Here is a 24,044-nt window from a genome sequence, read left to right on the forward strand (position 1 = left end):
AAGCCTCCTGGTCCCCGCTCCCGGCGCCCGTCGGCTTCCCAGTCCCTGGTCGGCTCTGCTGCGTCCTCCTCTCAGCTTCCTGCCCTGGCTTCTGGCACCCGGGCCGCGCGCATGCGCGTTAGGGCGCGCGCGCGGTCACTGACCCTTTCTTAAAGGGCCAGTGTCCACTGACAGGAAATGATGCTTACAGGTACAGGGTATAAAGGGGGTTAATGTCCAAGGGAGCGGGGCCTGTTCTTCGTGTTTTCCCAAGCTAGGAGTCAGGTCTCCTTGTGTTCTGTGAGATACTTACCTCTCTGTCTTCTAGAGCCGATCCTGCATCGCCATCCGGTCCTGCTGTATCTCGAACCCCGAACGCTGCCCATCTGCCATCCTGACAGTCCGTACCATCTCGGTTCCCTGCGGTGACCTGTCATCTCGCTCCAACGGTTCCGGACCCCGCCAGACATCATCACGGCTTCCGAACCTGAGCTCCGTCACCCGGACCACCATCAGTGACCTCGTGGTCCCAGGGACTTCTCCATTGTGTTCCAGTGCACGGACTGTCCTGCTACCTAAAGTGCTCCGGCTACCGGACTCCTTTCCCTCATCGGGGAGTTCAACCCAGTGGATCCACCTCCCGGGTCTGCCCGTCCATCTGGCCCTAACAACCTCTAAGCAGTGTCATATCCAGGGGGAGGGGGGAAGGTGGAGCATCTGCCTGAGCGCAGCCGTCAGGTAATGCAGGTGTCTAATATGACTTCTGATGCTGGCAGCTGGCTCAGAGAAAATGTAGATTGCCAGGTGTCAACATTCAATTTAATTTGTGTCTTTCAAGCACGAGTACAATTGTAGACCTCACTTCCGGCAATTACAGGTCTGGGCAACATCAACAACATGATCAGTGAGCTGATGATGCAACTGACGTCCCTTCTGCACCACAAAGGAGGTGGCCAAGGTAAATATGACAAGAGGTAGTATGGGCAGGGGGAGGATGAGTGAGGGGACAATATGTGTGAGTGCAAATGTATGAGGAGAAGTGATAGCGAACTCACAGATATCCGGAATCTGCGGGACTAACTGGGCTTAATTCTGGCCAGGAATTGATCACGAATATCTAGGAGGATTAGAACAAGCACACTATATTTGCTGAGTCTCCAGCGCAGCTGTAACTGCTTTCAGGCCACTCACTCTTCTTCCGGTGCAACTCATTTACCTCCATGCATATTCACTGCCTCCCCTGCTCACCAACAGTCCTAGTGTCTGTGATTGGTTGCAGTCAGACGCGACCCCAGCCTTTGTGACAGTGTCTAACTGCTTTCGATCACAGACCCTGTCTGCAGGTCTATATTGTGGTATAAAAGTAAACAAATAGGCATAAAGGCTCCCCAATATTATGATACCCAGTACAGATAAAGCATACAGCTACTGGCTGCAGGTTCCAGCCGTGCACTTATCTTTGCTGTTTATCAAAATAAGGGGAATCGCATTTGGCTTATTTTTTTATTTAAATAAATAATTTAAAAAAAATAGTGTGCAGCCCTCCCCCCAAATTTTTATACCAAGCCATGATAAAGCCCAACAACTGGGGCCTGGTATTCTCAGGTTGGGGGGACCCATGCTTATTACCCCCAGCCAAAAAATAGCAGCCTGCAGCTACCCGGGATTGTTGCATCCATTAGATGTAACAATCCCGGAACGTCACTCAGCTCTTCACGATTGCCCTGGTGTGGTGGCAATCGGGGTAATAAGGGGTTAGTAACAGCCCATAGCTGTCACTAAGCCCTAGAATAATAATGGAAAGCATCTGAGACCCCTCCATTACTAATCTGTAACTGAAAAAAATAAACACAAACACCAAAGAAATTCTTTATTTGAAATAAAATACAAACAAATTCCACCCTCTTTCACCAATTTATTAACCCCAAAAGCACCCAGGTCTGATATAATCCACACAAGGACCCACAGCTCTGCTACAGTCTGAAGGCACAATGCGCTGCCATAGAACATGACCGCCTTCAGGCAGAGAATGACTGAGCCTCAGCGATGAGCGGTGATGTCCTTCAGGTTTTTGTGGTCAAAGCTGGAAGTTCCCATTTTCCTTCACCTGTGATCGCAGGTAACCTGAGCTCAGGTGACCTCATTAAACTCAGTGATCTCACCTCAGGTGAGGTCCCTGAGTTCACAGACCTGCATCTCTTGGCAGAAAACCTCTGTTTTTTTGCCAAGAGATGCAGATTTGGTGCTGAAATTTTTGCACCATATTCCTACTCCCAATCTACACCTCCTGGCAAAAAAAAAAAAATCGCATCATACAGTATGCGGTTTTGATGCTTTTTTTTTTTACAGGAGGTTCAGATTGGGTGCATGAATAAGGTGTAAAAATTTTATTATTAAATTTGCATCTTTTGGCCCAAAAAAGGGAAAAAAAACAGTTTTGATGCTGTTTCGGTGCAGTTTTTTGCCAGAAGGTTCAAATTTGGTACTGAAATGTCTGCACCAGATTTCAACATCAAAATTGCACCTCTTGGTGTGAAAACAGGTTTTTTGCATTTTTGGGCCAAGAGATGCAAATTTGGTGATGAAATTTTTATACCATATTCTTCCAATCTACACCTCTTGGCAAAAAATTGCATCCCTACCGCATCATACGGCATACGTTTTTTTTGCCAGGAGGTGTAGATTGGCTTCAAGAATATGCTGTTGAAATTTCAACACCAAATCTGCATCTCTTGGCAAAAAAAACCCTGAGGTGAGGTCACTAAGTTCATTGAGGTCCCTGAGGTTAGGTTACTTACGGTCACAGGTGGAGGTCCGTGGGAACCTCCAGCTGTGACTGCAAATAACCTGAGTGACATCACCGCTCATCGCGCAGCTCATTCATTCTCTGCCATTTTTCTTTTGGGGGTTAAGAAAGTGGTGAAAGAGGGTGGATTTTTTTTGTATTTTATTTCAAATAAAGGATTTTTTGGTGTTTGTGTATTTCTTTTCACTTACAGATTAGTAGTGGAAGGTCTCAGAGACCCTCCCAACTACTAATGTATGGCTTAGTGGCATCTGTGGACTAGCATTACTACTACTACTTATTACCCGGATTGATACCACGCTAGGGCAATCGGGAAGAGCCAGGTAAAGTTCTGGGATTGTTGCATCTAATGGATGCAGCAATCCTGGGTAGCTACAGACTGCAATTTTTAGGCTGAGGGGACCAATAACTATGAGATTCCCCAGCCTGAGAATACCAGTCCCCAGCTGTCGGGCTTTATCTTGGTTAGGTATCAAAATTGGGGGGACAACACTCCATTTTTTAAAAATGAATTATTTAAATATCTTCTTAAAAAGCCACATGCGGTTCCTCTTATTTTTATACACCGCCAAGATGAGTGCATAGCTGGTGGCTGCAGCCTGTAGCCATGGACTTTTTCTTGGCTGGTATTAATATCTAGGGGACTACATGGCATTATTTAATTTATTTTTATTTTTTTTACACCAGTATAACGCTGTCAGAAAGGGTGGGGGCACAGTCTGACTGCAGCTAAACAGAGACACCAGTGGGCGGAAAAAGCATTGAATATGTATGAGGGATAATTATCAACCCTGGAAGTAGCCTTAGAGCCGCAGGGAAAGTTGGTAAGTATATCCTGCTTCTTTTAATTTTTACAGTGATTTCCCTGGCCAATCACAGCCATGGCAATACTTGACATGGCTGTGATGGGACTGAGAGAGGATGGTTTCTGCAAACCAAACTTGTACCTGCCTGATTGCAGTGAACCCTGGCTGCGCTGTACGGAGGTGGGGGAGTTTCTCTTCACTGCTGGAATGCATGTTACATTAAGGCAGAGGTTGAGGGTGCAGGTGGACCTGTGTGAGAACACTTGCCAAGGTGATGGAGGAGGAAGAAGCAGCAGATGCTGTTGATGCGGTTGATGGGGTGGCCTGAGGTTGGAAAGGCCCGCATTTTGGTTGTGCATGTGCTGGTTTGTGCATGTAGTAGTCAAATTATTGGAATTTCTGCCTCTACTGAGTCTTTGTTTACAAAACTGGCATATAACATAAGTTGGGCAATCCTTTATGGTCTGAAAAAACACCCAGGCTTGCCAAGCCTTTCAGCCCATGCAAACTGTAGACCTGCGATCAGTGCTGGTCACAGCCAGAGTTGTAGGTGATGATGCCGTGCTTGTCGTGGTTGCATCACTACGTGTTTGTGCGGGAAGTGGCAATGTAACCTCCTCATCTCCACCTACTCTGCTGAGCTACTAAGTTGCATGCCTTTGGATTGACATCAAGTGGGATTTAGAACCTCAATGTCATCCTCTCTGTTGTCCCACTCCTCGCTCTGAGGCTATGTGCCCATGGGATTATGTACCCGCGGATATATCCGCAAGTATGACTGCAGGTTTCCCGCAGCTGATCCCCGGAATCCGCAGCTATACATTACTGCGGGATTCCAGCAAAATAACTGTGGTAACCCTGCGGACATTTGTGCAACTTACCTGCGGAAGTCCTGGCCTCTATCTCCATAGTGGAGAGCTGGGATTTCCGCAGATATTTCCACAGGAATAATTGACATGCAGTTACATGCGGCTGCGGGACATCCGCAGCATGCTCTGCAGCTGCACATACCGCAGCATGGACACAGCACTCCCCATGTCCCATAGGACAACATGGGGAGTGTCTGTGCTTGCTAAAACCTGCGATTTATCTAGAAAATCCAAATAAATCTGCAGGTTTTCCATGACAAAATCCTCAGGTACATAGTCCCCTGGGCACATAGCCTTACAGTCACCCTCCTCCACTTCTTGCCATAGCACATTACAGTATTCATGCGTCTCAAGTCTCATCATCATCACTTCCACCTCCGGAGGTTAATGTCTAGTGTCGAGGGTCTGTATTATACTCGGACCCTACTTTGTCCAACCCAGATTCAAGTGACAAAGATTTTGCGCATCGGTGAAGATGATTTCCTCCTTTTGAGTCTGTGAATCTTTGGAGCAGACCTCTGATGCCCATGGAATAAAACGTGTGAAAGGTCTGCAGACTCGTCCAACATGCAATTTGCTGGTTGGAGAGTTGTGATGCGGGGGGAAAATTAGGGTAATTGGGGTGCCACATCTGAGGACTGTACTGTGTGTGATGTTGAAATGGAGGAAGAGGAGGAAAGGCCATTTTATGCAGGGCTTGCCACCCACTGTAGCACATGCTCTTTTTGGCCCTCATCTACACGTTGTACCGCTAGGTGGCTGCCAAAGGAAGGGAATTGAGTAGACCGTCCAGTAACAGAAATTGTCAGTTGTCTTTGGATAGGAGAAGCTGGTATTTGTTCAGTAGAGCTTTGAGTAACATTAGCACCTACCCCATATACACCTCCAACACCATGCCTATTCTCCCTTCCACCATGATCGTGGGATTTCCCACTCATGTTTGATGTACCCTTCCCCTCTTTTAACCAGCTGTTTCACAACCCTAGGTCCACACCTGTCAGTCATCTGTCATTAAATTAGCAATGACTATTTAGATGATGAAATGACAATTTTTACCTGGACCACAGATTTTGCAATCTTTATTTATGTGATGAAATGGCAATTTTTAGCTGGACCACAGATTTTGCAATCTCTATTTATATGGTGAAATTGCAATTTTTCCCTAGACCATAGATTTGCAATCTCTATTTAGTAGATGAAATAGCAAAATCAGTGGTCCAGGCAAAAATTGCCATTTCATCATCTAAATAGATTGCAATTTTTGCCTGGACCACAGATTTTGCACTCTCTATTTAGATGATGAAATGACATTTGTGCCTTGATTCAGTAGCAATCTCTACTTAGGTGATAAAACAGCAATTTGGGGCTGGCCCAGATAGTTTGCAATCACTGATAAAAAGCAGAATTGTGGCACACATCTTCCAGTACAAGTAACTCCCCTGCACTTCCCTGAACTAGCTAAAATTAAACCCCCCAGCTAAGCTAATTATCTGTCTAGAAGCAGCAGCACTGTCCCTAAGCTGTAGCAATCACAAATGGCGGCGCCGCCGCATGTAAGCTTTTTATATGAAGCGGTACATGTGACTTAGGCAGCCAATTACACAATCAGTTGTGTCTGAACCTTGTGGATATTTTCTGCACCATGATTGGCTGCTGGAAAATGCACACAAAGTTAAGGAAAAAAAGTCTGCCGCTTCTCTGACCTCTTCCCACTACCTCACTTCATCAAACACGTCACCACTCTCATCATACCAGCACCACTCTCCTAGCCAAAGTGATAATAAGGTAGAAGAAAAGCATTAGTGCAACCACAAACAGATACCAAAGAAAGCCGATCATTGCTGTTTTTTGAGCAAAGGGCTTGGTCATCTGAACACGAATGGGCAAGACTTGTGCCGACTGTGGAATTGGAGAACCTTTTTCAAACAAGTTTGCTCACCACTAGTGACAGATTTTCTTAAGATCCTGCCTCTTAAAATAGTTGCCTTTTTCACCTCAAGCTGAAATGTATTGCAGCTGTGAACTAATTACTGTATATAGTCTAGATTTGTGCTGTAATTTCAACTAATTTGTAGTGAAATTACAGTACAAAGGGTTGGGGCAGTACCTCCTCCTACATCCACACAGTTTTAAGAAAAGGGGTAAGGGAGCAGGGAAACATGACAATTTAGTGAACAAATAGGCTTGCTCAAAAATATGCAACTGTTCAAGGCATGAAACCTGATTCAGGGCCCAATAAATTTCCCCCTTGGGTTCTGTTGTTGCTATGTGACAACTTAGTATTACCATTCCCCTTATAAATGTGTTCATATATAGAGATGAGTGAACCTGTTTGATAAAGGTTCACCAATTTTAAATTCAGTACGAGCCTTAGCCTGTTTGGCTTGGGCTCAGTAACCCAAGCAGTGTCCCCAAAAATTGGCAATGTTCGGTTTTGTTTCATCGCTGATCGCATTTTCCAAAAATTATTTTCTAACAACATGTTATGCTTTTGAACAGGATTAAGGTGCTGTATGAAGAAAGGGGGGATGTAGTTAATCAGTGGAGGGGGCGAGGACTTGGTAGAAGCCAGCGGTGCACTTCGCCATATTTTTTCATATCTTTATTGTGGATGTTTTTGTAGCCAATCACGCAGCATCAAACATCCACAGGGTTCAGAGACAAGGGCTTGTGTCATTGACTGCCTAAGTCACATGGCTATCTGCATATAAAATATGGACATGCAGCGTCGGCACCATTTTGTAAATCTTAAACATTAGGGAAGATGCTGCCGCTGGTGTTGCTGCTGGTTCTGCTAGACAGCTTAGCTAATGATAGGTAGTTTAGTTAGATAGGAGAGCAATAGTGTAGAATAGGGACGTGCAGTGCAGAGAAAGGTGTGTGCCACAAATCGGCATTTCATTATAGAAATAGGGATTACTACTTTTGAGTGCCTGCTAAAGAGTTGCCAGTTAACGATCTAAATAGATATTGCTACGTATTATGGCCTGCTGCAAATTAGCCAGTGGTATTGTTAGTTAGTAGTGCCTGCTGTAAATTTGCTAGTGAACTAGCTAAAAAGGTCTTGGCATTTTTCATTGCCTGCTCAAAATTGTGCAGTCAACCACAATTCTAGGTATTGTTAGTTAGTAGTGTCTGCTGTAAATTTGCTAGTGAACTAGCTAAAAAGGTCTTGACACTTTTTATTGCCTGCTCAAAATTACGCAGTCAGCCACATTTCTAGGTATTACTAGTTAGTTGTGCGTACTGTAAATTTGCTAGTGAACTAGCTACAAAGGTCGTCGCAGTTTTCATGGCCTGCTCAAAATTCTGCAGTCAACCATATTTCTAGGTATTAGTAGTGCCTGCTCAAAATTACATAGTGAACTAGATTTCTAGTTACTAGTACTTTTTAGTGCCTTCACAATATGGCCAACTCAAAATAATTTATGTTTTGTGTCAGGTGTCTGACAGGTGTGGGCATAGGGTTGTGAAACATCTGTTTGAAAGGGGAAGGGTACACCAAACATGAGTGGTATATTATAATGAGGTTGTTGGGTAAGGGTGTATAGTCGGGGCATTTAAGATGTACATGTGGGAAGCTATGTTATCAAAGCTCTAGGGAGGCTCATCCTATACCAAGAGAAATGTGTACAACTTCCATTACTGGACAGCCAACTCCATTAGATTTCTTTGGCAGCCGTACATCGCTTCAACGTCGAAATTAGGCTGATTAACAGCATGTGCTAAAGTGGATAGCAAGCGCTGTATCAAGTGGCCTATCCTCCTCTTTCTGCATCTCAACATCACACAGTTCATTCCTCAGAGGTGCCACCCCAATTACACTTGTTTCTGCCCCTGTCACAAATCTCCAACTGACAAACTGACTGTGGGGAATCATACATGGGTGAGTCTGCAGAGCTGTTCACACAGTCCATTCCATGGGCATCAGAGGTCTGTTACAAAGATTCCCTGAGAGGAGGAAAGCATCTGCACTGATGCCCTAAATATTTGACAGTTGGATTCTGGCCTGGACGAAGTAAGGTCCTAGCAAGATCTGATCCCTCGTAAACTGACGTTAAGTCCCAGGAGTGAAGGTGATGATGATGATACTCTGATACCTGAGGCGCACACGTACTGTCCTGTGATGTCAGTCAGGAAGAGGAGGAGTGGGACAACATAGAGCATGTCAATGAAGTTCTAGATCCCACTTGGTGTAAATTCAGAAGCACACAGCTGAGTAGCTCAGCAGATGAGGAAGAGGAGGAAGATGAGGATGTTACATTGGCGATTCCTGCACAAACACAGTTATGCAACCATGAGAAACACTGCATCCTCAGCCACAACTCAGGCTGTGGCCAGCAGCAGTTGCAGGTCTGCAGTTTGCAGGAAGGGTTGCCTAGCCTGGGATTTTTTGAGACCACAAGAGATAAACCAACTTTCGTTATCTGCCAATGTTGTAAACAATGAGTCAGTAGAGGCAAAACTTCAAATAATTTGACTACTACGTGCATGAACCGGCACAAGCGCAACCAACATGCATTACTGTGGGACTCCTACTGCCGTAAAATCTACCCAATCACCGTCCCCCAAATCAACCACGTTTGCTGCTTCTTCTTCCTCCTGTGTCACTGTCAAGACTATTCTTACACATATCTCCAACCGCAGAAACTCCACTTGTAACAGCCTGTCAGTTGTTACGGAAGTGACCATGCCTGCTGTTTTTGACCCATGTGAGACACCGAGGCCACATCCTGTGTATTGCATGGACCCTACCTCCCTGCTTTGCAAGACTCTATGGGGAAATGGGTGGGGGGCAATTGATGACACTGTCCTGCTGTCTGCCTGAAAGGCTTTTAAATCTCAAGACACCAAGATATGTTTCCAAGTTGTGTCTAGTCTGTAATGCTCTGGTTCTGGGTGCAAGAGACCTATGCCTGTCTATCACCTTGCTGTTTCTGGTGAAGGTAGAAATGTTGGTTGAGGTCTTGTTACAGGGCCAGTCCCACGCATCCATGTTGCAGGATTTCACTATTTTTAGTCTGTGCCAATTGTTGCCACTTTTCTTGTTATCTGACCTTATTTTTGGAAATGTGGAGACTCCAAGTAGGGTCTCCAAATTGTCTTTTGTATGTCGTGCCGGGGTTCTTGGAGAAAGAGGTCTATGCCTGTCTGTCATGCATCTCTTGATTTTTAAAATGAAAATGCCAAACCACATCCTGTGTGTAAGTCAATGCAATCAGGCAGTGCTTAAATTAATATGCTTTGGAGAACCAGCTGCAGGGTTGTGGACCACTATCCAGGCTGAGTTTGATCAATGGCTGTCTTCACTGATCCTAGAGGCAGCGAAGGCCGTGTGCGATAACGGTGCTATGTTCATTTTTGCCAGTGCATCCAGTGCTGCCTATACACATGTGTGGTGCCAGGTGCAGCTTCAGGCAGCACAGGGTACTGTACCCACATTAGGGTGTAGTACTCATCCTGGGTCCGAGGTAGCTCGAGGCCGTTACACTCACACAAACATACAGTTAGTGGGTTGCTCTCCCCAATAGGGACCGGGCCAGGGTCAGATAACAGTAGGGGATCACTACAGCGGTGGGTTTACAGGACAACACCGCACCAGGGGCTCCCCAGATCCACTGGACTGGGGACTGAGGGTCAGGGGGAGAAGCAACCACCAGGGGGAGTCAGGAGCACACAGTGGGAAGAGCAGGTTGACCTAGTGAGAGTAGTGAACCAGCCGGTGGCAGCGACTGGGGGCAACAGCTCAGACCACACAACACAACCAGAACAGGGAGTTCAGCTTCAGACACAGAGCAGAGCGGACGTGCCGCGCACAGCTCTGTGGGCCAAGGCGTTCAACACAGTCACTGGGGAGAAGCAGGGAAGCTGATTCCACAGGACTGGCGCTGTCGGGATACAGAATCCTAGGGCAGGCATACTTCATGTTGTCTACCAACTCTGCAAGGGTTGTGGGGAATGGTTACGAAAAGTCACCGGACCCGTCCCACGAACCTCGCTATCCGCATACAGAATGTGACACACTTTACTGACTCCGGGACCCTCAAGTGCTTCAAGCCACGGGGGGTCTGATACTTAGCGCATAAAAGGAAGAGAGAGCTCACAGGCTGACACACACACCGGACTTGACCTTTCATGGATCCAGGATCGGTTGGAGCCCTTCGTGGCAGAGAATGGTACCTCGGGCTGCATCTGAAAGACTTGTGAGTAAAAACACCTGGAACTGCAGCCCCTGTCTCTGCCTTTTCTTTAAACGGCTCCGGCACCCTGCCGGCAACATCTGTGGGGAGCGACACCATCCCGGCTGCATCCAACATCTGCCCCGGCGAGAGACCCTGCAGCGGCGGTCCCCATCCTGGCCGCATACCACAGATGGCGTCACAATCCTAATAGACTTTCCTAACCCCCGACAATTACCTCCATCCTCCCTGCCACCCTCCAATTCTCTTTCCTATACGCCTAGGGGCAACGGAACCGGCCAGGCCATCCCGTGACAACGCAGATGATCTGCACCCCCGGGCCGTCAACGTGTAGGTTAAAACACCTGCCCCATGGGTTGCTACACATGCGTGGTTGGTCACTAAGGTAAACAGTGACTATATTTGCGCAGTAGCATTATTCAATGCGCAGGTGCAGCTCGCCCCTTTGTATACTAGAACCATTATCTAAAGCCGCAACATGTAAGCACTCCTACACATGTGTGCTCCCCACACTTCCAGTCGCCACCAATCCAGCTTCAGATTCCATACCCATGTAAAATAATTATTTCCTAATGAAATTCATTATTCACATTATTTAAGGGCATCTTTAGCTACTTTGTCTATACTCCATCATCCTTGAAGAAGCTATGCTTTTACATGGCGATACGCGTGGGGTGTTTTTCCTCCACAACATCTTGGTTATTTTGCGCATTCCATCTTCCATCAAGGTTTACCATACACTTTATTTATTTATTTATTTGATGGCATATATTCTTCCTGTGTACTTTTTTTGCTGCATCTGCATTCATTGTTGCATTTACTTACACATGCTTACATATTTGAACTAGCTTTGCATAATCCATCACCCATGTCCTATGTACTGTACAGGGAACACAAATACTGCATTTACAAAGTGTTCATAATATACTAAGGAGTGCTTTGCACACTACGACATCGCAGGTGCGATGTCGGTGGGGTCAAATTGAAAATTATGTACTTCCGGCATCGCATGCGACATCGTAGTGTGTAAAGGCTCGATGATACGATTAACGAGCGCAAAAGCGTCGTAATCGTATCATCGGTGCAGCGTCGGCGTAATCCATGATTACGCTGACGCGACAGTCCGATGTCGTTCCTTGCTCCTGCGGCAGCACACATCGCTGTGTGTGAAGCCGCAGGAGCGAGAAACATCTCCTACCAGCGTCACTGCGGCTTCCGTAGGATATGCGGAAGGAAGGAGATGGGCGGGATGTTTACATCCCACTCATCTCCGCCCCTCCGCTCCGATTGGCCGCCTGGCGTGTGACGTCGCTATGACGCCGCACGACCCGCCCCCTTAACAAGGAGGCGGGTCGCCGGCCAGAGCGACAGTCGCAGGACAGGTGAGTCCATGTGAAGCTGCCGTAGCGATAATGTTCGCTATGGCAGCTATCACAAGGAAATCGCTGCTGCGACGGGGGCGGGTACTATCGCGCTCGGCATCGCAGCATCGGCCTGCGATGTCGCAGCGTGCAAAGTACCCCTTAGAGTAAAAATATCTAGAGATATTGTTGGTTCTCTATTGTGCAAGCATTGGGCTCCTATTTGGATCTGAAAAACTGTGCAACGATATATGTGAGCATTTTTTATATTTTGAGATTGGCACAAGTAAAATGTTAATATGCAAATATAGTCATTCTTAAAAAAAGCACTCCCATTAAAGTTGTTATCGTCTTAATGTATTGCAATTATATTATATAGCACTATGTATATACAAGTGCTCATTTTGCCCTTCTATCCATTAAATTCTTTTCTTTTCCATTAGTTTTATGACATCACGTGATTAAAAACAGAATAGCTGAATCCTTCTAAGCTCTTTGTAGAAACATCTGAAGTATCTTTATCTCTGCATGATTCAGCATCAGAACTACAAGTCTAAATCATTGAAAGCATTTTGTAGTTCAGGGAAAATAGACTTCCTGTTTCTTCAAAAAGCTTGGAAGGATTTAGTCTGTTTTTAATCACATGATATCATAGATCTAATGGAGAAGAGAAGAATTAACTGGGTAGAAGGGCAAAATGAGCAATTGTAAGTATACAGTGTTATATTATATGATGACAGCAATATATTAAAAGGACAAAAAATGTAATTGGAGTGCATCTTTAAAGGAAGATGTTTACTGCTGCTTTCAGAGCTGCTATTAAATTCAACTATATCTGTGCTTAAAGGGAACCTGTCAGGTGCACCCTGAACCATGAGCAGTTCTGGGTGTATATTGCTAATCCCTGCCTCACTGTCCCTGTATCTAGTAGCATACATAAGGGAATCTTTAGAAAACGTATTTCTAAAGATCCTCTATGATATGTTAATTAGTGCAGGGACTACAATAGTCGCAAAGGCGTTCGTTCCTGCACTCATTCCACACTCTTAGCATGTTAGCATGCAGGGACATGTTAAAATGCTATTCAATGCCCACTGCCCAGCATCATCATCGGCACGGGCGCGCATACCTGTGTCCGTTACACTGCATCAGAATGCTGGGTTTAGGTTCAGTGCTCATGATCAGAAAATCCCCGACACTTGTGGTCATGCGCACTACACCAGTTTGAAGCCGTAATGCGCACACTCGGCTTCATAGTGCACATGACCTGAAGGCCAGCGATCATGCGCATTGAGCCGAAATCCAGCGTGAGGCATGTGGGCAGCAGAGGGGAGTGCGACCATGCCTGTGACTCTGCGCTTTCATTAGCATGTTAGTATGCCCACAGGGGCGTGCTTACATGCTAAGGGGGTCGAGTAGCCAAGGGAACTAACGCTCTTGCGACTTGTTGCTGGCCTCATTAGCATATAATGAAGGATCTTTAGAAATACTTTTTCTAAAGATCTCTTTATTTATGCTACTAGATGCTGCAACTGCTAGGGAGGGATTAGAAATATGCACCTAGCACTGCTCGTGGTTTTGGGTGCATACTGCACCTGACAGGTTCCTTTTAAAGAACGTGTATACAATCGCATATAGTATTGGTACTGTAAGCCGCCATTCACATCTTGCTGCCTCGACACTCAGCAATGGTCATAAACAAAGAAAAATCTGGAAGGATATCTGGAGAAAAGGGATTTTTAGACCCATCCCCATGTGGGTGCGCCCCGGGTCCTCATACTGTAAATAGTAAACCACAATGTGCCGCAAATATCCAAACTGTTAGGACAAGTGTCAGGATATTCAGTCTTGTGTATTAAAAAAATGACACTGAGCTGGTTGCTATGTGAAATTATACAGGTGTATGTAGATATATGAAATGCAGGACCCTTGATCTCACAGTTAGTGGTGGTCCCAGCACACAGGTCACAGTTTAGTGTCATGTCTGATTGACCGCCATCGCTATGTGTCTAGGTCGTATTGCAATGCTATTATAGCACTGAAGAACGCTAACCTCTGCTTTTACAGGTGTCATGCCGGGATCGCCCACCACTTACCCTTCCTGTATGTACATTAGTTGCCACTAACAAGCTCGAATGGGCTACATTGTAACTACCTTGTAAAAAAGTGCAGCCTTGACAAAATGTTACGACTGCTGCTTCCCAATATAGCACTTAGAAAATAAAATCTTTCATTATTTTCAGTGAGAAACACAAGGATTAGGAACATACACAGGGACAGCATGATAATGAGAAAAAGGTTTACATGCAGCTTTTCTTATCGTCATGGAAACAGCTTACGTGATGTACATAAGCTACCATTTCATCAGAGAGGAGAGCATTATGTAACGCTCAGGTGTACATGTAACAGAGTTTTCAGCTACCATCAGGCATATATGTTAATCACCGTGGGATTGATGGATACACTGGCATCCAATCACCTTTGACACCCATTGTAAAAACGTATCAACTGCCTGGTATAGTTTTATGGGGCAGCCTGATTTATACAGATGCACACCAGCCAAACAGGGGCAAAATGGACCTTTTTTTTTGACCTCCATCCCTGTGAAAACGTTGAAGTTTCCTGGTGCATACTTTCCGTTGAGTTAACAAACGTAGATTGCTCTTAGCCAAACCACATAAATGGCAAGCAAACACAGGCACAGCAATGTTTTACAAGATGCCACCTCTTCTCACTTGGAACATTTCACGTAAACAAAGGATGGAAGATCACAAGCTATTGAGTCCTGTAACTGGGTCTCTTTCATTTACAGTTTAGCACACGGAGGAGAATTACACTTCTGTTTGGTGACTAAAGGCCGCTTTACACGCTGCAATATCGTTACCGATATCGCTAGTGTGGGTACCCACCCCCATCGGTTGTGCAACACGGGCAAATCGCTGCCCGTGGCGCACAACATCGCTCAGACCCGTCACACTACTTACCTGCATAGCGACGTCGCTGTTAAGGGGCGAACCGCCTCCTTTCTAAGGGGGCGGTTAGTTCAGCGTCATAGCGATGTCACTAATTGGCCGCCCAATCAAAGCGGAGAGGCGGAGATGAGCGGGACGTAACATCCCGCCACCTCCTTCCTTCCGCATTGCGGGCGGCCGCAGGTAAGGTGAGGGTCCTCGTTCCTGCGGTGTCACACATAGCGATGTGTGCTGCCGCAGGAACGACGAACAACATTGTAACTGTAGCAGCAACGATAATCGAGATTAGGGGGGATGTCCCCGATTAGCGATTTTGAACGTTTTTGCAACGATTCAAAATCGCTAATAGGTGTCACATGCAACGACATCGCTAACGCGGCCAGATGTGCGTCACACAACCCGTGACCACAACGACATCGTTTTAGCGATGTCGTAGCGTGTAAAGTGGCCTTAAGGCCCAAGTCACATAGAAGAACCAGTAGCGCAAACAATGAAAAACTGCAGTCACACAATTGTAGATTTTACACCATTTTACAATAGCGGGTGATTTAGCCCAACTTCATATGTCCATTCAGCTTCTGAAATCAAGGTCCAGGCTGAAACTTAGCTAGGTAAAATCTCAGGTTGTTGCCCTTAAAGGGAACCTGTCACCACTTTTTTGGCGTATAAGCTGCGGCCACCACCACCGGGCTCTTATATACAGCATTCTAACATGCTGTATATAAGAGACCAGGCCGCTGTGCAAACATAAAAAACACTTTACAATACTTACCTAATGGTCGCTCGGTTGGCCAGATGGGCGTCTCCGTTCTCCGGTGCCAGCGCAGCCTCTTTCGGCCATCGTCGTCCTCCTTCTGACTCCTGTGTGCATATGTCATACACACTCGCCGGTTCTGCACAGGCACTACAATACTTTGATATGCCCTGCTCAGGGCAGATCAAAGTGCGCCTGCTCAGGACCTGAATTTCGGCGAGTGTGGATGACGTCGGACGCGTCATGCACCGCAGCTAGAGAAGAAGGAGGACGAAGATGGCCGAAAGAGGCGGCACCGCCACCGGAGAACAGAGATGCCCATCTGGCCAACCGAGCGACCGTTAGGTAAGTATTATAAAGTGTTTTTTATGTTATACTCCTGGCCTGGGTTCTTATATACAGCATGTTAGAATGCTGTATATAAGAGCCCAGTGGTGATGGCCACAGCTTATACGCCAAAAAAGTGGTGACAGGTGTCCTTTAAACTGTGCTTTATTACCTTTCTCAAGCTAAAGTGTTGTGTCACCAACCAACAACCAGGAATCAAACCCTGGCAGGTTTGGAATTGCCCACAGAAGAGCATATGCATTCTCAAGTGGACTTCCATGCAGGATTGGGTCCCACATGACACTTACCGTATGTAAATGGCACAATACACTTGATTCTCTATGTACAGACCAAGGAAGATCTCTTCATTCATTTACCAATAGAACTACTGGACTCGTGACACCTATATAGAAATACATAGTGCAAAGTAGTCAAAATGACTACCTCAGTAGTTCTAGTGTTAAGAGACCACCAAATTTATTATTATATACAAGCATATGAAAATCTGTGCATGAGAGTAATGTAGCTAAACTGTGGATGTAGCTAAACCGTGAGCATCAGAGTCAAATTTTTTGGTGGGTGCTTGCCATCTCAGTCCAGCACTATACCCAGCCCAACCCTTTTCCCAAAATTCAATCCAGTAGCATTTAATGTTATTCATTCAAAAACCAATTTCACTATCCATTTTCATCATAAGGAAGGGCCATTATTCTGTTCCATAAATTCTCCAAATGTTGTATGATCGGGGTTCTTAGCATCCATTGAGTTATTCCTTTCCTATAAGCATCTTATGAACTTTGTGTGACATTTAACTTGTTATTTTAGATTTATTTCAATAGCATGTGATGCATTAAATATAAACTTAATGCTCTTTAAATCTGTATCTCAAAATATTAAAGGAAATCGCTGGTTACAGTCAGACCTTCCTATTGCACTTATTGTAGACAATTTTAGCAAGAGGTCTACACCTGGATATTGTGTGAATAGATATCCAATGGTCTGGGGACAAAAGCTTTACATACTTTTTTATACTAATACTGATGAATGGAGAATTTTCTATATAACTAGGGATTTTTCAGGACCTATATCTTAGAAATAATGATGCACAAGCATTCTCAGCACTGCTTGTTACTTGATCAAGTATTAAGCCTGCTTTACACGTTGCAATTTCGCATACGATATCGTATGCGATTTGCAACGCCCCCATCGTATGTGTGGCACGTTCAATTTGTTGAACGTGCCGCACAAACGATTAACCCCCATCACACGTACTTACCCGTCCATACGACCTCGATGTGGGCGGCGAACGTCCACTTCCTGGAGTGGGAGGGACGTTCGGCGTCACAACAACGTCACGCGGCAGCCGGCCAATAGAAGCGGAGGGGCGGAGATGAGCGGGACGTAAACATCCCGCCCACCTCTTTCCTTCCACATTGTCGGCTGAAGCCGCGGGAAGCAGGTAAGATCTGTTCAATGTTCCCTGGGTGTCACACACTGCGATGTGTGCTGCCTCGGGAACATTGAACAACCTGACATGCAATTCGTCAGGATTCAACGACGTGTATGCGATGAACGTTTTAACGTTCAATCGCAATCACACGTACCTGTCACACACTACAATGTACCTTACGATGCCGGATGCGCGTCACTTACGACGTGACCCCGCCGACACATCGTAAGATATATTGTAGCGTGTAAAGCGGGCTTTAAGGTGTTCGAGATGCTCAGTACCCGATCGAGTATAGTGAAGGTGATCAACATGCTTGATTGCCCAGGTGGCATATTCTCTGTCTGTCATATTTCAGGAAGGAGGGACAGAGGAGAGAAAAGAGAGAGGAGAAAAAGAGATCTTTCACCCCCAGCCCTCCTGTGGCTTCTGGAAAAATGCTTGAGTTTCCAATTGACTTTAATTATGCTCGTTACTTAAGTCAAATCCATCTGAGTGTCTGACCTGCTTGATTTGAGTAACGAACACTCGAGCATTTTAGTGCTTGCTCATCACGACTTAGGCGGGCTTTGCACAGTACGACATCGCAGGTGCGATGTCAGTGGGGTCAAATTGAAAATGACGTACTTCCGGCATCGCATGCGACATCGTAGTGTGTAAAGGTTCGATGATACGATTAACGAGCGCAAAAGCGTCGTAATCGTATCATCGGTGCTGCGTTGGCGTAATCCATAATTATGCTGACGCGACGGTCCGATGTTGTTCCTCGCTCCTGCGGCAGCACACATCGCTGTGTGTGAAGTCGCAGGAGCGAGGAACATCTCCTACCGGTGTCACCGCGGCTTCCGTAGGATATGCGGAAGGAAGGAGGTGGGCGGGATGTTTACATCCCGCTCATCTCCGCCCCTCCGCTCCTATTGGCCGCCTGCCGTGTGACGTCGCTGTGACTCCGCACGACCCGCCCCCTTAATAAGGAGGCGGGTTGCCGGCCAGAGCGACGTCCTAGGACAGGTGAGTCCATGTGAAGCTGCTGTAGCGATAATGTTTGCTGCGGCAGCTATTACAAGGATATTGTACCTGCGAAGGGGGTGGGGACTATCGCGTGCGGCATAGCAGCATCAGCTTGCGATGTCGCTGTGACGCCCTGGGCAAGCCAGGGGTCACAGGTCATGACACCATCACACCCTACACCCCAGATAGGTACACCAAAGCTACACAAAAATCCTTGTTGCCTTCCTCCAGGGGCTGGTGTCCACACCAGGGGGTGGGCCAGGTGGTTGGCTCCGCCCACCGAGGAGTTCACAGCCCTGGAGGCGGGAAAAACCAGGCAGATTAAGTGAGGAGTTCAAAGTGAGAGGAAGGAGAAGAAAGACAGTGAGAGTAGTGACAGAGAAAGTGACAGCTGAGAAAGCCTGAAGTTGATCCGGGTGTGTGCCCCGGACTGAGACAGCAAGGTCAGCAGACGGCGGTGACCATCTGCAGGAGAGGCTGCTTGGAGGTTGCCGAAAGGACCGCGGTCGGGTGGTGACCCGGCGGTACCGGAGCGGTATACGAAGAGAAGCCAGCACCAGTGGCAGGGGCCTTTCGGATCCCGGCAAGGCTAGGAGTCGCCGTGAATTTGCCAAATCCGTCAGTGAAGGGGACCTCCGGGTCTCCCAGCAACCAAGTCCCGATTGAAGGCAACAGTCCAACCGTTAGAGAGAGACACCGCCACCGCCAGGGCACCAGTTTCTCAGGGCAAGCCTGCGGGCAAAGAGAGGGGCTCCTCCGGCACATATCCAAGTCGGGGAGCGGGTTACCGGTGGGAATCCATCGCTACCAACATAGACTTAGGTGCAGGAAAAGGGACCGTCACCGTCAACTACTGGGGAAAAGCAACAGCAGCCGTCCGTGGGAACCGTCTTTCCAGCCGTGTGTTTTACCGAGAACTGTGTCACTGTCTCAGGCTGAGTGAGTACCACAGTGCCGTGAGGCACAGTGCTGCCCCCGCGTCCCTGCACCCCACCAAGCCCTGCACCGGTCCCGCCATCCCTCATCCCCCAACTCATCACTGGGCCCCGGGACGACCACCCCCTACCCACGGAGGGGAGAACCAACAACTTTGCTGCTCCCTGTCATCGCTCCCGGGATCCCCATACAGAGCAGCGGTGGTGTCCACTTAATCACCACAACCGTGGGTGGCGTCACGGACAATAAACTATCCAAAAAACCAAACCCCTTTCACTCACGGGCGAGGAGTGCCGCTCGAGAACCCCCGGGATCCGGCCCACCGCTCGAGCCACCACAGAGCAGCAACCGCCGGACCCGAGCAGTGGGGTGAGCGCAGTGTTGGCACCCTCCTCCCCACTCGCGACATCGCAACGTGCAAAGCGCACCTAAGTATGAGACATCACTTTGAAATCAGATGTCTGAAGGCCAAGCATCAGGTCTCTCTCTTTCTCTAGTTCAGGGCTTCAAAAAAAATGATAGAGAATATGCCGCTGGGAAATCGAGCATGTCGAGTACCCACACGATACTCCATCAAGTACAGAGCGCCATGAGCATCCTGATATTCGATCAAGTACCAAGCCTCCCAAGCATCCTGATTGATCAGCTATCGAGCTGTGATTGAAGCTGCAGCTCATTGAAGCCTCTTTCAGATGTCTGATATTTTTCTGTGGATGAAAAGTTTCTTTTCTGATCCATTTCCACTATCATTGTGACATTCGTTATTCTTGTATACAATAACCAAGCTTCTCTAGTAAGGAGAAAATGCTGTCACTGCGTTACACACAGTTGCTCACCAGTGAATCCGATATACTAAGAATTCGTGGTCAGACATAGACATAGATAGATAAATAGATAGATAGATAGATAGTAAGCAGCAATCACCAATGGCATTTCCATAAACGTATTTGGTCATTGGATGACTTAATAAATAGCAGCAGGATTTGGATGACACATCGATAGCAGCCATGTGCTTTCTCTTTTACAGATTCACTGATATAATATGCCAACTTATTTTTTGACACAAAAACTAACACATCTCCTTTTTTATTTTTGTTTGCAGACACTTTTACCAAAAGAAATCATGGACAGGTGAACAGCCCCTAAGACAGTAATGGTGAAGACACTGATAGAACACATATTGTAGATAAAACATTAATTTGTGAATGAGATCTATAAGGTCGCTTTCACACTGCATTCCTCTCCGCGTTCAGTGGTCGTGTCGGTGCATCCGTCTGAACCCTCCACAAAATGGGTTTGGGATGTATGCCTCGACGGGCCATTGACTATAATGGTGCAGATAGAGTCATCGTGTGCTCTGTCATGCACCATTTTCGGGAGTATACGTCTATTGAAGGTGAACACCCAGACATAGTAGACTGTGCCTCGGTGTCCGCCTCCAGCAGGCATATACTCTCGAAAATGGAGCACAACAGAGCACACAGTGACTCCATATGCCCCATTATAGTCAATAGCCTTGTTGGTGCATAGGTCCGAAACCGATTTTGCAGAGGGTTCGGACACAAGCCCCAACACGACCATTGAAGGGGTGAAAGCGGCCTAAGGGAATTGATGATTGCTGGTGCTTCGGGGCCACTTCGACTCCAACAACTATTGATTCTAAACTGATCAGCTGAGTAGACTCCCATTGATCTTATAGCTCAATAATATTAGACATATAAAAAAACCTTTGGTATATAATATGGTCACCTACTATATGTTAAGGTAGACATGCATTTTAATTTTAATTGCAACCACATTATTTATATAGTCGGTATAGGATGCTTTTTCCTTGAAGAGGAGGGGGGATATTTTGTATAGTTCCTATCCAAACCACTATCCCCCTCATCCATGAACAAGGCTTAAAATAAAAAAAACAGCCATGAGTCATCGGTCATTTACATCTGTTTTTAATCCGTTGTTCACACTAATATTTGACTATTGTTCATAATGAAAACTGATTGAATTGGGAACATTGAAGTGAGTGCATGAAATGTCCCCTTGATACAATAAGACAGCTCTTTAACGAATGTAACTTTCCTTTTCAATTTCACGGTTTTCATCCCAACCAGATATATTCCTTCATAATTACATTGTGATATTGATGTGCAGAAATACGATTGTACCATTTACAATACAAATAAATGAGCGTTTTCTTTGAAGCGTCTGAAGGAGCAGCTCTCGCTCTTTACCGCTGACTCATTACTTTGTATCTTCTCTTGTTTCACTCTTTTCAGTTGTTTTGACAGTTTTGTGTGTTTGATAGTAGTTAAATTGTAAAGTTTGTAGATTATTGACTTGTATAAAACATATTAGCACCTTCAAATTCAACAACTCTTTACATTGCAGGGAGATATTTAATAAGTTATTTTTAATATTTTAATAATACTGGTAAAATGGTTTATAAAATAATGGTGGGAAAAACAATCACAACTGTTCTGTTCATTGTTGATCTCTTAATCTAATGTGTGCTTTTATTTTATGTACTATGAAAAGGGATATGTAGTGTTCCAAGTGGATGGCAAGGGCCACAACACTTCAATGTTCATGTGTATGAACACCATAAATGTTACCTATTTCTGCTCTGATTGACATATTTAAATCTATAGTGGGCTTTACACGCTACAATATATCTAACAATGTGTCGGCGGGCTCACATCGTAAGTGACGCACATCCGGCATTGTTAGTGATATTGTAGTGTGTGAAACCTACGTACGATTGCGATTGAACGAATAAACGTTCATCGCACGCACGTCGTTCAAAACCTAAAAATTGAACGTCGAGTTGTTCAATGTTCCCGAGGCAGCACAAATCGCAGTGTGTGACACCCCGGGAACGATGAACTGCAACTTACCTGCGTCCCACGGCTCCCGCCGGCTATGTGGAAGGAAGGAGGTGGGCGGGATGTTTACGTCCCGCTCAGCTCTGCCCCTCCGCTTCTATTGGCTGGCTGCCGTGTGACATCGCTGTGACGCCGAACGTCCCTCCCACTCCAGGAAGTGGATGTTCGCCGCCCACATCGAGGTCGTATGATAGGTAAGTACGTGTGACGGCAATTAATCGTTTGTGCAACACGGTCAACAAATTGAATGTGTCGCACATACAATGGGGGCGTGTCACATCGCATACGATATCGTATGCTTAATTGTAAGGTGTAAAGCAGCCTTATCTTCTTACGTACATGTAGACTTCCTTTAACTGATCAACCAGATTATGAGTAGATCCTCCTGTTGACCGAGGAACTGACATAATAATGTTCTCCAAAGGTCTAGTAGAAGACAACCTCATTTGGAGATGACTAGATATGAGTGAACCCTTGGAAGTTCGACGGGTTCATCCGGACATTAGATAAAGTTTGGTTTGGGACTTGATCCGAACCTCATTGGAAGTCCCTGATTGGCCAGTTCAGGTCACTGCCCACATACAGCCAGCCATAAACAGATCACTTCCAGGTGAGTGTGGGCAGGGTTTTTCCTTTTTTTTTTTCTTGTACACACTACATCTGATAACGCTGTTGTTACCCCCAGTTCAAACACCACAAGCGCCTCATACTGGGCTGAGCACCTAGCGTACCCGAGCACGGCAATGCTTGTGCGAGTGTTTTTCATATGTAAAGCACCTGAACTCTGAACCCGAACTCTGCTTTTTTGGTAAAGTCTATGTTCAGTGCAAACACCGAACACCTAGCTTTAGGTTTACTCATCTCTAATGATATTCCCAATGTATGTAATCATAAACAAAGCAATACAACACAATGAAAATAATAGTAGACTTATTGTATTGAGGAGGATCCGTATTATCAGTTTTTGATGAAGCTCAGTCCAAAACTGATTGGATTGCAGGACCATATTGTCTTCTCACACAAATTCTTTGCCACAAATACAACTAGAAGTTGGCTGTATATGTGACATTGTCTTGTAAAATCTGACAGATAATGATAAGCAGAGAGTACCTTTCCTCTCTTCCGACTAGTCCATTTAGTGAATTATTTGTATTCTCCGAAAAGTAAACAATACTGATTCATTTTGTTTTCTTGACTTTTGCTTGTGCCATTACTTTTTTATTCTTCCTGGGTGTTATCATTTCCCTTGTCACCAACTCCCTTGCTCCTGCAATAGAATAGTGTGTGTCCATGTCGTGCACCCGATAGGATTAGAACAATGTCCATGGTGATCTACATCTCGGATTCCGATCGTTGTCGCCAACGTGGAGGGTGACACAATTACACACAAATCCTTTTTATGAACAATTCAGGGACTGACTTTATTGTGGTACACCAGGTCTTTCTTACTTCAAACAAATAGGCCTTCTAGGCCTTCTCGTAATGCGCCGCTCCCTCAGGGGTAACTAACTTTCTACCCTTGCTCTGGGTTTCTGGCTTATGGTGCTTGTTTCTAATACTGGTTTCCTCCTCGTATTCTTTCCTGGCATCTAACATGCCTCACACGGATCCTCGAACGAAGTACTAACCCCTGGCCGGCCCAAGGTACAGTCAGGAGTCGCCATACCCCAATGTCTTACCGGCCTCCGGAGATT

General features: G+C 46.0%; 1 long non-coding RNA gene across 1 annotated transcript; it reads left to right on the forward strand.

Annotated features, from left to right (window-relative positions):
* The first annotated feature begins 263 nt into the window (after positions 1–263).
* LOC142290594 (uncharacterized) lies at positions 264–20,692 on the forward strand. Its single transcript, XR_012750348.1, has 3 exons — positions 264–717; positions 818–937; positions 20,571–20,692. It is a non-coding gene; the product is annotated as an uncharacterized LOC142290594 (long non-coding RNA).
* The last annotated feature ends 3,352 nt before the right edge of the window (positions 20,693–24,044 follow it).

This window comes from Anomaloglossus baeobatrachus, chromosome 2 (genome assembly GCF_048569485.1).
Source record: "Anomaloglossus baeobatrachus isolate aAnoBae1 chromosome 2, aAnoBae1.hap1, whole genome shotgun sequence".
Taxonomy (NCBI): Eukaryota; Metazoa; Chordata; class Amphibia; order Anura; family Aromobatidae; genus Anomaloglossus; species Anomaloglossus baeobatrachus.